This window comes from Neodiprion virginianus, chromosome 3, assembly GCF_021901495.1.
Source record: "Neodiprion virginianus isolate iyNeoVirg1 chromosome 3, iyNeoVirg1.1, whole genome shotgun sequence".
NCBI lineage: Eukaryota > Metazoa > Arthropoda > Insecta > Hymenoptera > Diprionidae > Neodiprion > Neodiprion virginianus.
Window position 1 is genome coordinate 6,144,590 of NC_060879.1, and position 6,797 is coordinate 6,151,386.

General features: G+C 38.6%; 1 non-coding gene across 1 annotated transcript; it reads right to left on the minus strand.

Moving 5' to 3' along the window:
- Window positions 1-3,488: 3,488 nt before the first annotated feature.
- Window positions 3,489-3,560, minus strand: Trnap-cgg (transfer RNA proline (anticodon CGG)). The gene has a single exon. It is a non-coding gene; the product is annotated as a tRNA-Pro (tRNA).
- Window positions 3,561-6,797: the final 3,237 nt, after the last annotated feature.

A 6,797-nucleotide genomic window follows, 5' to 3' on the forward strand; every position in this document is an offset into this window, starting at 1 on the left:
AAAACGTTCTCGATTATGTCCGCAAAGACTTTACTTTTTTCAAGTGAAATTTCATGATTGCAGAATAAAAAACTTCCTACCGACCGATCCGTTAATACAGAGAGTTTAGTCACCCGCAGCCCGTCAGAAAAATATACATGTATAGGAGAGAATTAATTTTGAGGTGAGAAAAAGGTGAGTTGAAAAAAAAAAAAAAAAAAAAAAAAAAGAATTGGAATTTAAACCAATTCGTAATTACTCATGCCTCGCGTATAAGATCGCTTAAAATGCAACAGTGACGGGCTGGTCATTAACGAGCTCGTCAAGTGCCCGGAAATAGCTTGGAATTTGGTGTAAGCGAGACTTGGCCGAAATTAATTCCCACGGTGCATCTGTACCAAAACTTTACACTTACGTGCAAACATTCATAAATATACATATTGCACACGTGTATGTGTACATAGATTTTGCCATTAAATCCCTCGTTACATAAGGACCACTTTATCCGTGATAAATTTGAAATTCGAAAAACGAGCGAAAGAACGATTCGCGGTGCAAACTGAGATAGAGACGGACGAATTTCTTTAAAGCGGTCTGTGATTAATTACCGTGATCGATGGAGGGATCAGCCGGTGTGTATCTTTCTCTATCCTCGGACCCGATTTACGCGGATCATCATCCGCCAGTTTCTACAGCGTTAATTCTCACCCGGCGAAAGCATCTTACCATTAAACAAGCGAGACAAAAGGAGGGCGTGTGAATTTTTGATCGATTCGAGGTTCAACGCAAATTTTTTTTTTTTTTCTAATTCCATCAAAAATCATTCGACTGACCAGCTTCCTCGTCGAAATTCAAACTTTGTCCAAACTTTCGTCAATTTACAACAATCTCCTGTACCGATTTTCAAATTTTGTTTGAGAAAAAAAAAGAAAAAAAAACATTGTCGTTTCACCGACCCTTCTACTTATGTCTCGTAATTTAACTCGTATTCTTATACGCACACAACTTCTAACTAATCGCACACCTCTTCAGATGCTCTTTTCACTCTGGAAAGAACTTTTCACACTTTGTTTTTTTTGATTTTTTTTTTTTTTTTTGTTACCACCTGAGTAAAGCGAGCCCTGAAAAATTGACAGAAGAGAAACCGAGGAGTGATTCGGGTTTCGAGTATAGTAAACGGAAAAAAACACACGGGACGTAAATATATGTGGAGTGGTTCGTAAGGTTCGACGCCAAATGAAGCCCGAGGGCAGAAGCAATTCGGGGTCCAGGTTATAAGCGTCGCAAGACAAATTAATGGCATGGAAACCCGGGCTTAAACTGACCCGATTTCTTCGACACTGTCACCCGTTACGCAACCGAATTCTATGTTCGTTCCTTGTAAAATTTTTTTTATGTATTTATAGATATTAATTTCAGTTTCCTTTCAATCGTATATATTCATGACATTTCTGTTGACCAGTAGTGAATATTTTGTTTCGAAATCCGAACATTCCGCGGTAAGGATTTCGAATACGTTCGGAACCGTACGTAATGCCGCATTTATTTTCAACCTGAATATGAAATTTTTACCATGCGTATCGTAATTACAGTTTGCCTGCTTCACTTTAACTTGTCGTGCAAAATTTTCGATATTTACTGCATGTAATGTCCGGTAGTACGACCTTCGTTCGTACGACGAAACGTATAAATATCGATAGTTTTTCTAGGAGACGCCTTTTATTTGGAAAAAAATGGGATATAACAAACGAACAATTTTCGGGTTGAAATACTTTAAATTATACTAATAGAGGTGAAGTATTTAAATTGCAGTATAAAGATGACGTCAAAATTTTTATAATACAATACCAATCGTGTGAGAAACGCTTCGTTTTGAATTTTGAAAGTTCGTTCCACTGACAATGATGTATTTTGAAATTTTTTTGTGAGCTCAATAATTAGTTTCATGCATTATTACACGCGTGAAGTGAGGCGAGTACTTGCAGCCAGTTTCAAGAGACTTGTTGTACGTTTTAGGTACTTTATGATATATGTACATCCTTCCCTCACTTCGTTTCACAACGCATTTAAATGAAAAACTTTTTCTTTTTTTTTTTTATTTTTTCCCCCTTCATACGATGGGTATTTGCTTTTACTCACAATTTGGTAATTTATTTACAACAAACTGGCTGGATAAATATACGAAGTTTACCTCTTCACACCAGGCATGACCAAGCGCGGTGCATGTTCGACATTTCATCACGGCTGACTTGGTGGTGCCCACCTCTAAGGTGTGTATAATAATGCGTCGTTAGCAATCGATGCCAAGTACCTAGAGAAATTTCTTTCGAGACTTTTAAGATCTTGACATTATGAATTTATCTTAAAGAACAAAAATTAACGTGTTGTTCCTTTTCTCTTACCTGTTGTTGTTGTTTTCTTCTTTCCCATTATTTCATTCCACGAATGCCCCTTTAAGTGCTAATATATACAGTCCGCTTCAAATTTCTCGACTTTCACTCGAATATAAGGAATAATTTTAATACTGCTCACTTTTGTATTCACAAATTATGTATTGTGTACGATCTACGTATCACGATACGAATATTCAATCAATTTGAAAATTGCTGCAAAACATTTTTGAAATTGCAAGAATTCTTCTCAGTGAATTTAGAATTCAATTTAAGTTTTCAAATCCTGAACTGGGAGAAATTTTTAATTCCAGTTACCGCTCAGTCCTTAACTATTTTCATTGTTTACCACAATCGAAAAATATAGTTCTAGGTAGAAAATGAAAATTAGTTTTCTAGACGTTACCAGAAAGTCTAGTATCCGTTACTATTCTTTCTCCCTACGATCACTGTTACTTTATTTTCTTGCAGCTGTTGCGAAAATTTAATGCTTGTGCAACAATAAATTGACGTTAAAGCCTTATTCAACTACATTTTGTCAAGAAGCTTGTTGTTGTCATTGGAAAATTGATAAGAGAAATGAATAAAAACTGCGTAAGCAACGCAGCCCGCAACCAGCCGATTTAAAATGCAACAGGTGCGTATAGCGAAGACTGGAAAGTGGTTCGCCACAACGATCATGAGCATGATCGCATGTTCGTTAGAGTGGCGATTCGTGTCTAATGACTGAATGCAAAATAGCCTTTCCTCAATTAGTCACAGGTGAACCGTACAGCAAACGTCGGTTAACCCGGTGATGCGTGCCTTTGATACGTTGTGCGGTGTGCTAAGTACCGTCACCGCAACTCTAGTTTCATTTCATGTAGTCCGGAATAATCTGCAGCTAACAAGCGACCGCAAGCCTAGTTCCACATTATTATCCTCCACAGGGAATTACTTTCCGGTGTCCAACTATTGCTCATTTTTCCTGTGAACATTAATTCTCTTCTCGGATCGCCCCGCCACGCGACGAATGAATCACGAGTTATTTTCTGATCCAGGAATATGGATCCAGCAACGAGTTATCGTCGATTACTCGAAGTAACTATCAGATGACGGAAAAAAAATATTTTCACATCAGGGCTCGTCCGGGATTTGAACCCGGGACCTCTCGCACCCGAAGCGAGAATCATACCCCTAGACCAACGAGCCGATATAAAATCTGTTTTACGCGCGTTTCATATCGCAAAGCTTGACCCAAGCGTTCGTCTTTTGTTTGCAAGACGCTGATCGCGGATCGTGTTTTGTTTATCGATAAGGAAGATGCGTTCGTCGATAAGGAACCGGATAAAACAGTTTCGCATTGGGTAAAAACAATCCGAATCTTCGTTCCATTCGTCGACGACGTTCGTTCAAATTTCATTCTGTTTTCTACCGATTACAATATTTATCCTTGCGTCGAAGATGGATACAGTAACGTTCGTTAATGCCATCGGCTTTCGGCCGACTTGTTATCGGTACGAAGCAAAGCACGAGTTCGATTCCATGTTCGATTATTATGTGAAAATCACACCGAATCTCTCACGTCGGCAGCATCGCCAGTCGTTGTCACATAATTCGTATAGAATCGAGCTCGCATTTTCTTTCGGAGCGGAAAAAAAGCTAGCCCGAAGCCCGTAAGGTATTAACGAACGTTAACGTTACGTTTGATATTCTCGAACAGTTGAGCAACGCGACAACAGTCTTTGAACTCCGCTTAAACGGCCCCGTTTATAAAGGTGTCGCCATCTGTTGATCGTAGATAGAAGCGGCGCTGAGTTTCTTCGCATCGTGTCTTGCGCCATAAAGCTAGCATTGAAATCCCCGGCTCGTTTATAGTTGTATGTAACGCGTTTTAGCAAGTACCGCTGCATAAATATAAAGCTCGTAATCTTCTCCGGTCGGCAAATTAAAATGAAAATCACAACGCGCGTTTGCGTAATATTTCTTTTTTTCCCCCACTTTTTCTTCCCTACTCCGCTTTTGCACCTATCACCGTTTCTTTAAATCAAACCTCGATCCTCTCGACTCCCGTTGGCTATGGATTATTAACAAAACGCTCTTTATTTTACGACGCGTATTATGATGTGTATCCATTTTAAACACTCGGGCCTCCAATTGTATCTAAGTATATATAATAAAATGCATATATATATTGGTCGGGTGGGTGTAACGCGTTCATCTGCATATATACCAATATATATATATATATGCGTGTGTGTGTGTATACATTTGTGATCGTGTATAATATTGTCTCTGCGAACGCTGCTGAAATATAATGTCGCTCGTTCGCATAACAGTTATTCGAATTTATTACACGCACATATATTACACACACACACACACATATATAGACATATAAAATTATGGGATACCGTTGATACCTAGTTTTTTTTCCTCTCTTTTTTATGAACTTATATTTTTAGATACATTCGACATTCGATGTTTTAACAATGCTGCTCTTAGGTGGAACGATTCGAAAAGCTCCGCTGTTATTTTGAAATGGAATTCTCTCGGTGCGAAGATATTATACTCCTTCGTAATCGCGTCAAAGAAATCTTTACCCTTTAACTTTTAACCTAATTGATGAAACCGAGGTCGAATATCACCCCAAAAATCTTTCAAGCTCCTCGTAGAGTCCCTTGGCCGTGGTAATTTTGGGTATGAAAATTGAGAGAGCTTTTTTTCTATCCTTAAACAATACCTATCTTTTTTAGAAGTCATTGTGGAAACGGGATACGATTTTTTGTACAACTGTTACGCGATTCTACCAAGATGTGACCGAATTAGGGTTAATCGGTGAGTAAACATTTTTAGGTTAATAGAACGTTGTAAATTCAACTAATGCGATGAATGGTTACAAGATTCTCAAACAGTGAGATTAAGAAAAGTTGGCATTACAGGGATTTCGAAAAACTTGAAGGAATCTTGACAACAACTCATATTCTTGTTACTGAAATTACCGTAACTGGAAAAATATTCATTCTGTTTTCAATTCGATCGAAAAACGCAAATCATGCAAGATATCAAAAATTGATTTGATCGTTTGAAAAGTTGTGCAGCATAGCCGAGTGCTTGAGTAGGTTTAAAAATTCATTTCCTGTCATAAATGAGTGGTCAGAGTATCGAATAAACTTCCGCCCACGAATATAACTTCGGTTCCTAGGTAGAAATGATAATTATTAGAGCGGCACAGGTAAACATAATTACACACGATTGCAAACAAAATGAAAATTCAACGATACATATACATGGTGAGAAATGTTGTTTTCTGCTCGGGAAAATCCTTGATTAAAACAGAAATACCAACCCCGGAAATGCCGAAAACACTGCCTTTCTATGTCGAGCCTGCAACAATACGAGGCATCATCGTTTTACGGCTATGGGAAACCCGTGGTGCGAGGAATACCTTTGCAGTAATAGTTTATTCCCAAATAACCGCTCGGCCCATTAACAAATACACACAAAACTGAAAGTCGTAAGTATTCTTGACCATGCATAATATGCCCGTAAAATTATTAATTTTTTTAAATCGGTGCGAACATTTACAACCCTTATTCTATTTACATTGCCAATTTTTTATCGCGTGACGCTAAGCACCAGAGACAAATCGCTGTGGTCATTTCTCAAGCAATAAATTACACAGGTGCCTCAAAATACGTTTCGATCATATCTTGTATCCAACTTCGAAGCATTTAGACGTTTTTAGTCAGTTTACGATAGGGTGTTGTTTTTGCCTTTCGGACATCTTCGGACCAAGAAGTCTTTTACGTTGAACCTTTCAGGTAATATTGATCATTTTTAAGGGTTTAAAAACAAAACAAAATAAATAAGAATAGAAAATTAATGCTTCTCTTGCATAATTTTGCCCGCCAACGTATCGACTTCTTCCTCTGCAAAGACCCCGCCGAAACTTTCTTAAGACGTCTTTGAGACTTTGAGACACTTTTCCCCCCGCTGCGTTTTATGGGAATCCATAAATTTGAGGCGTTCCAATTGAACGCCCCGGCTTCTGCATTCTGGATTGACGTCCAAGTATGCGCGCAAGGTAGCCGGCAGATCAACGGGTTCAACTCACCGTGTTACAACCCGCTCTTTGAGCAACCCGGACGGTAGGCTAATGGTAATTACATTTTAACGCTAGGACATAGAGAGTACGCGCACTGTGTTATACATAAAAAACATTATGTAATTCGTTGTGCGGATACCTACGTACAGCCTGTACGGTATAACGTCCCCGGGTTGAACGGGGTCGAGGTGATTTCCTCCATGCGGTACCTACACACTTGTTGTACACATAGCGTGTAATAACAATTACAATAATGATAATAATAGTCTCATACATCCTCGGTCCTCGGAGCGACATTTGGAAACGGTTTGATAATACTTTAATATCGCAACGATTATCAG